The 7,952-nt window shown below is 37.1% G+C and overlaps 1 protein-coding gene across 3 annotated transcripts in view; it reads left to right on the top strand.

Moving 5' to 3' along the window:
* The first annotated feature begins 580 nt into the window (after positions 1-580).
* Positions 581-7,952, top strand: part of LOC128515708 (RNA binding protein fox-1 homolog 3-like) — a 214,124-nt gene continuing 206,752 nt past the window's right edge. For all 3 annotated transcript variants that reach the window (XM_053489838.1, XM_053489837.1, XM_053489840.1), the window contains exon 1: positions 581-821. The gene's annotated coding sequence lies outside the window, so the exon portion shown is untranslated. The remainder of the gene's footprint in view (positions 822-7,952) is intronic.

Genomic DNA, 7,952 nt, shown 5'->3' on the forward strand with positions numbered 1-7,952 from the left:
TAAGCTTGATACACACACACACACACACACACACACACACACACACACATAAATACCCATACAGTATATATATAGTCTGGCTACTGTAGCTACTGTATTGTGTCTCTAAATGAGCTGTTACTATAGAAACTGTAATGAGTGTGTTAACAACAAATCCAGCATCTTTGTTTCGAGCAGCTGTTCTAGAGAACTAATCAACACCGTGTGAACAATCAGGAGCCAGAATTCCATAGTAAAAACTGAACTAGTGTACAATTGTAAAAGATTTTTTTGGTAAAAATTTGCTGAGGGAAACTTTGCCTGGAGCTGATAAAATGTGTAGTGTGTGTGTGTGGTGTGTGTGTGTGTGTGTGGTGTGTGTGAGAGAGAGAGAGAGAGAGAGCGAGAGAGAAGCATGTAGGCGGACCTCGTCTCCGCTCTGTCAGATGAGATCGTGCAGCAGCTCGGTGTGTGAGTCGCTGAACTCGCGAGTGTGTGTCTTGCTCTTTATATCCTCATCTCATCCCACCTCTTCAAGCCCCCCCCCCTTCTCTCTCTCTCTCTCTCTCTCTCTCTCTCTCATTCCTGTACACTCAGGCAGTTCCTCACTCAGCTTTTCTTCTCATTCTCCAGGATTCTCTCCGCCTCTCCCTCTGTTTTTCACCCTGCTTTTGCTGTGCACTCTTTCCTCCCTCTCTCTCTTTCTCTCTCGCTCTTTTTCTCACTCTCACTCTCTCTCTCTGTTTTCTCTTTCTTTCTCTCACTTGTTCTGTGGTGTTTTTGTTCTCGTGGCTGGTGTGAGCTCAGCGGTTTGTTCTAAAGAAGCATCACTGCTGCCTCCTGTGAGTACTCTCAGCTTCATCTCCCTCTCTTCCTCTCTTTATCTCTCTCTCTCTCTCTCTTTATCTCTCTCTCTCTCTCTCTCTCTCTCTTTATCTCTCTCTCTCTCTCTTTATCTCTCTCTCTCTCTCTCTCTCTCTCTTTATCTCTCTCTCTCTGCTGGGTTTCTGCATGCTGCCGTCCATGTGTTTGTTACTGAAGGTTTAAAGATAGGCAAAGTGTAAGGAATGAGTGAAGTGTGATAGAGTAAAATGGTGTGTTTTAGAGACTGAGAGGGAGCGAACAATGCTGAGCTGATCTCAGACTTCAGAAGACTCACTGATGTTGATAAAGGGGGAGAGTGAAAGAAAGATCAGGAATAAATAACCTTATAAAGATGTTGATCATAAGAGTGAGAGAGGCTATAGCTGAGAAATAAGAAAGTGCAAGAGAAAAGAGGACAAAGAGTGGAAATTTTAAAGATGGAAAATATATTCTGCTCTCTCTCTCTTTCTCTCTCTTTCTCTCTCTCTCTCTCTCTCACACACACAAGTCATCAGGTGAGTTCACTCATACACACTGGGGTCTGGATTCTAAGTTGTTTTAGACACACAGGACTGTGTGTGTGTTTGAGTTACTGGGGGGGTGGGGGGGGGGCAGTTCTATACCAACTAAAATAATAAGTTCCATACAAAATAAAACTGTTTCTACCCTTTAAAAAAATTGCCAAATGAAGTAATCATGAGACTCAAAAGATGAAGAAAAAAGAGAAACAGATAGAATCAATACACTGGCATAAATGTTTTAGGTGTATACATCAACGATGGCTTTTCCATAATATTAAGACACTGTTATTTTTGTTATTTGACAGGACTAGGGTTTGCTTTGAGTTAAAGTTTAAGTTTAGAGCACTAGATTAAGGGTTAGGGGATAGAATCTTCATTAAATAGAAAGTTAGGGGGTTAGGGTTAGGGTAAGAGGTTACGGCACCTGGTGAGTGTTGAGTCAGGTTTAGGGGTTGAGTTAAAAGTTTGAGTTAGTGCTGGAGTTATGGGTTAGGTTTTGAGGTTAGGGTTAGTTTGTGGGAGGCTTAGATTAGGGATTGTGTTTAGAGTTAGGGTTTATGTTCGGGGTAGGATTTTGTCAGGGGTAGATTTTAATTTTAGGCTTAGGGGTTAATGTTACATTTAGTGTAGTGATTAAGGTTTGGGTAAAGGGTTAATGTAAGGATTTATGGCTGGAGTTTGGAATTACTTTCAGTTTTAGAGATTATGGCTAATATTATTCGCTAGAATTAGGTTATTTACATGTATTTAAAAGCATAAACAAAGATTGCCATTAAAATTAAATCTAAAAATGCACACATATGATGTAAAAGTACACAAGGTTACATTAAATGCTTGTTTTTTTATTAAAGCTGCAGTAAGCAAGTTGACATACTGTAGGGAACATGTTGTTAATAGTGGTTCACGCACCTGGTTTTATTATGAAAGACAGATAGAAATTCGCACACAATGAGTTTAGGAATGAATCAAGCAGCCATGTGGAAAAGGTTGCAGGATGGCCTGAAAGCAGCAGGAGAAACTCTTCCACAGAACTACAGTATAGGAATTGATGTGTGCTTGGATTATCCCTGTGCTTACCCCTCATACAAGAAGTATGATATGTCTGATGATCTGATGATGATGTCTCTACCAGGCAATTTAAGTAGGGATATCAGAACGTACCCAAATAAACCTAAAATGTACCTTCTACCTAATCACATTGAGTTTCAGAGTTAATAATAATTCCAAAATATGTTCTTTAAAGGGCTGTGCACAAAGGGGTCTGGCTAACAAAGTGAGGTATGCGTAATGAGTACTATTTCAACAAATTACTCTAGGCCTTTTCCCAGTACTCTTTTTCCAAAAGACATTGTGTTTCACAAGAGTGAATGAAAGAAAAAGAGGGTGGTATAAATAAATATGCAGTATTTAGGGTTAATGATTTGGATAACTGCCATAATGTATACCATGTAAAAAATGTTTATTGGTTTGCCATAATTATCCTAGTGACAGTATGCTTGTGGTTCGCTTTCAGCAACAACAAAAAAAAAAGAGTAAAAATAGCTGATGATGTCCACAATTCAAGTGCATGTGATACGAGATCATACATGTCAGTCTGAAGACAGATATTGAATTGCTGAAATGTTGAAATATGAAACAGTATGAACCAATTTCCGCCTTTAACACCAGCATGGATCATCCAGTTTCCTCGTGGGAGATTTAGAGAAAATTATGGCTATGATCAGCAGCCCGGAAATACACCACACTCCCAGAGGAGGACTAGAAGTTGGAGTTTGTCCATCAGAAAGAGCCACACACACCAAGACAGAGTTACTAAATTAAACTACATCTATCAGAAAGAACCAGACACAAGCTTAATCCAACACAAATGTTACACACATTTGTAAGGACCACAAACACAATCATTCCAAATGAAGTTACATCTTTTAAAAACAAATCACAGGCCAACACAGTGTTACTGAATGAAATTATCTGTCAAAAAAAAAAAAAAACGAACCAGGAACAACCACAGAACATCTTGGGAGTATCTTGGCTGTGCAGTGACGGCCACATTGTACACAACAAAATCACTTTTTAGTGTGCGGTAGGTACAGTACAAACCGAATTAGCTCCCAAAGCACGACTTCCAAACCTCATTTCCAGAATAATGGAATAGCCTTACATGAGGTGTTACACAGATGAAGTTCTCTTTATTCCTTTCATTCCTGAGAACTAAACTTAGACTTTTTTCAACCAACCCTATGAACTACTGTATCTCTGGCTTGATTGTATGACAGAACTGTAGTCCTGGTTCTCTGGTTCTGTGGGAAGAACTCCAATGCAAACGATCATCACATTAATACTGAGGTGTTACAGCTCCAGAAAATGACATGAGAAAGCTCTACAGACTTCTTCTTTATATTCTGTTGCTTTTATTTTTTATTTTTGCCTCTTCAGGCTCCATTTCACCTGTGGCAGTATTGACCTGCAGTAGGCCCCTTCCTTCCTTCCCTTATTCTCTCTTGCTATTTATCATTCTTGTGTCAGTGTCATTTCTCGCACAGCTAGTAGCATTAGGCAATGCATTAACACGCTGACAGTGACGTTATCGAAGCCAGGACCTGAATGTCTCTCTCTGCGGTCCTGATAAGGATCACAGATTGATGCCAAGAGGGACAGTGATGAAAGGGCATTCCTTTGTGTGTGCAGGTATGAGTGTATTTACCACTTTCGTCAAGGACAAAGATAGATTTTGTGGGAATGTGTGTTTGGCTTGAAGCAACCAAATACAATCTTAAGTGTAGTGTTTTTTAAAATGTATGTTTTCACATAAAGAGACAACTGTTAACCCTAATTAATTTGATGATTACCCAATCATCATAAGAAGAAAAGGGTTTCTTAGTTACAGTATAACAGTATGTGTAAGTTCACAATGTGTAACCTTAAGTTTTATGTAGATTCATGGTAGTTTTATTCTGCATGAAATAGAAAAGTTTTTTAGTTGTATCTACAGAAAAAAAGAGAAATACAGGATTGTTTTACAAGTACACAAACATGCAAAAAAAATGGCTTTTAGTTAAATAATTTTAACATCAAGCAGCTGTTTATAATTTGGAAGCTGAGTGAATTAATATGAGCTTTAAAAAAAGAAGTTGAACAAAAAAAATTGTCCTCTTCATTATTTTAGAATTCCAATGCATTTTTAATATAAATTGTTGCATGCGTATTGTTGGGATTTTTACCAATACATTCTGGGACATTCCACTTAAACTAGAAATGCATACACTGAATTAACACAAGACGTTCTTTTGATTGTCTGCCTCAAAATCTACAGCAAATGCTCTTATTATTATTATTATTATTATTATTATTATTATTATCTGCAATACTGATAGGATTAGATCTAGTCTAAAGTATGTGCTAGGCTATCTAATTAAATAATCCTTCCTAGGACTGGTAAGAGCGTTGTTATGGTTACAACATGGCCATTGGGTAAAGTTGAAATTTATTTGGCTCCAGTGATCTTTTTTTTGAAAAATAGAAATGATTAATCATTGACAAAGAAAAAAACACAATAATGAACATAAAGAAACCTTCAGCAGGACCACAAATCACAGCAATTTCTGAGAACTTGAGTTTTAAGCAGTATGTTGGTGCAGCAGTCTTCAGACTGTATTGAGTGTTTGGGCAGAAATAAAAGAGAGCTCTTCATGCAGAGGTAATGAAAGGGTTTCGGGGCCTATAAACACTTCAACTCACTGAAGTACAGACAGAAACGTCATGTAGACGCTCACTGTTTGGTGTGCATCTGAATGAGGTTAAGGATTTGTATTTCCATACGTTCAGGTCTGAGGGCATGGATGTGCTGCAGTAAGCTGCATTTCCCATTCATTGAAAAACTCATTAATTTACTTTTCCATTCTTTCATTAATTACCTCACAACTTCAATTAATTAATTCAATGTTTTACCATGGTGCTGTTAAAATTGTGATTGCTTGTTAATTCTGACAAATATAAATCACAGGTTTATATTACATATGTTAACATATTAATGACTGTTTATAGATGCCATAATGGAAGTGACACCAGAAACTAACTTGCTTCATGAATTTTTCACACTGTCCAATGTAACTGTATATTGGAAGCAAATATGATGTCATTCTTTTGAAATTGTAATTTTATTAATAAATCCATTTAAGAATAAAAAATAACACCGCTTTTTCACACAGCACCATCACTGATAATTTTACAATATTAGCAAGACACATAGAGGTTATTCCTCTTGATCTCCAGTAATGAGCCTAATATAAATGACAGGTTTTTCCTCTTTTCCTCTTTTCCTTCTTCCCTCTTTTTCCACTTCTAAAAAATCAATTTAAGTCATCAAAACATTTTTGTCGATTTAAATTCAGTATTTTTTTTTTAAATGTGTGTAAATTTCTTTAATATTTCAAATCTCTTTGACAAAAGCACTTTTTTTTTTTACTTAAGATGATGTTAAAATAATTGAACACTTATTCTGATGTAAGCCAACATCATCAGGTTTTTTTAATAGAGCTGAAAAAAGATAACTACTACTAAGTGGTTAATATCTTTCTCTCTCTCTCTCTCTCTCGTTTAATAACATTGTAACAATTTGTAGATGATTTGCCCCCTGTTAAAAAACTTTATAAAGGCTGGGGGTTAAGTCTCATGCTGACAACCTATAACTGTTGGTCTTTCAGCTGCTCTCAGAAGGGGGTCGCCACAGCGGAATACCCAGTCCACACAACAACTTGGCACAGGTTTTACACTGGGTGCCCTTTCTGACACAACCCTCACATTTTATCCAGGCTTAGGACCGGCACTGCATCCAGTGGCTGGGGGGTTTGGGCACTGGCTGGGAATCGAACCCGGGTCTTTCGCATGGCAGGCGAAATACCTACCACTGAGCCACCAGCACCCATGCTGACAACCTATAGCAAATGAGAAAAAAAAGGATAAACTTATAACAAGCACAGCAGATAAATCTATTTCTCGATAGAAATGCCTTAAGTTGTGATTTAAATATGGCTAAAGGTGATATAGTATGGATGACATCTGGGAGAGAATTGTAGAAACAGAGAGCAATGTGGCTAAAGGCTCTAGAACCCATAGTGGTCAGGAAGGCATGGGGTGTAAAGAGGAGCTTAGATGAGGAAGAGCAAAGAGTCCACAATAGGGGATTTGGAACTGGACAAGCTCTGAGAAGTAAGGTATAGAAAGATTTTAGAGAGTTTTAAAAGTGAGGAGGAGAATTTTAAACTCCATGCGGTATTTGATAGGGATCCAGTGATGCTGAAGGGAGGTGATGACATGATGTGTGTACAGAATCCAAGTTATGATATGGACAGCAGAATTTTGAATAGAAGGGGTTTATGGGGATCTTATGTGCTTGTGAGATGAGCGGTGCATGGGTGAGAATAGAGGCAGTTTACAGAGATGAGCATTGCGATAGAAATGGAAGAAACATGACCTGAAGATGTTTGTAATATGAGATTCAAAAGATAATGTGCTGTTAGAAATTACCCCCTCATAAACTGGAGGCATGGTGAAACTGTGGAACCATTAATACAAAATGAAAAATTCTTAGACATGAAAAGAGTAGTTTTTGAACTTTTAAAGAGAACATTTCGCTCATTGCTTAAATTTATTTTGAGAAAGATAAAGGATAACCAAGTTTTTATTTCACATAGACACTTGGTAAGATTAGAGCGTCAAAAGGCAGAGTCATACTATATGGACAGAAAAAGCTGTATATCATCTCCCTACCACATTTCTTAAAAATGTGACCAATGGGTAGAAGATACAGTGGAGTTGAAACAGAAGATGGTGTTGGACTGAGCCTTGAGAAGCAACACTGCTAACAGAGAGAGAGAGAGACTGAGAACAGAATTATTTTGTTTCTTTGAGAGATACTGGTGTTAAATATTCAAAAACTCATGTTTTAATCATGTTAATTTAAACACACTGTCACACAAACCAGGCTCTGAATGGCTAAATGTGCTACAGGTTAATGTTAAGTAATCCAGTTTAGTAGCCTGCAATTAATATTAATATGTGACTAAATTGTACAAATTCTGTGTTAGGCCACTTATAAGGGAAATAAATAGCCCAATCAGAATAAAACTGTATTATTTAAACACCTCAGGCAAACCAGTACGTTGGGAAGTCAGTGATAAGGGGGTGGCTGTAAACCTTCGATGATCCATTCAGTTCCATTAGTTAATACAGTAGTTATGCAATCACTTGTTCAATACTACTTTTTAGAATATTCTTTCTGTAAAAGTTTGCCCCATGTCTGGCTAACATTATACATGCAAAAGCTTTTGAAAAATATGCTGTTTTACAATTTATTTTATTTTTTTAGCTGGAAATTAGATGTTTTGGTACTAACTAAATAAATGTCATAAAATGTCAAATTATGCTATAAAATTAACATGTGATACAAAATTTGTACTAAAAAAAAAACACACGGTGCCTAAGACCTTTGCACAATACTGTACTTTGTAAACTTTCACATTGGACACAAGTGTAAAAACTAAAAAGTTCGATTCAGCTGTAATGCTTTGAGCATCCATGTAAACTGAT

The sequence above is a fragment of the Clarias gariepinus genome, chromosome 28 (genome assembly GCF_024256425.1).
Source record: "Clarias gariepinus isolate MV-2021 ecotype Netherlands chromosome 28, CGAR_prim_01v2, whole genome shotgun sequence".
Classification (NCBI taxonomy): Eukaryota; Metazoa; Chordata; class Actinopteri; order Siluriformes; family Clariidae; genus Clarias; species Clarias gariepinus.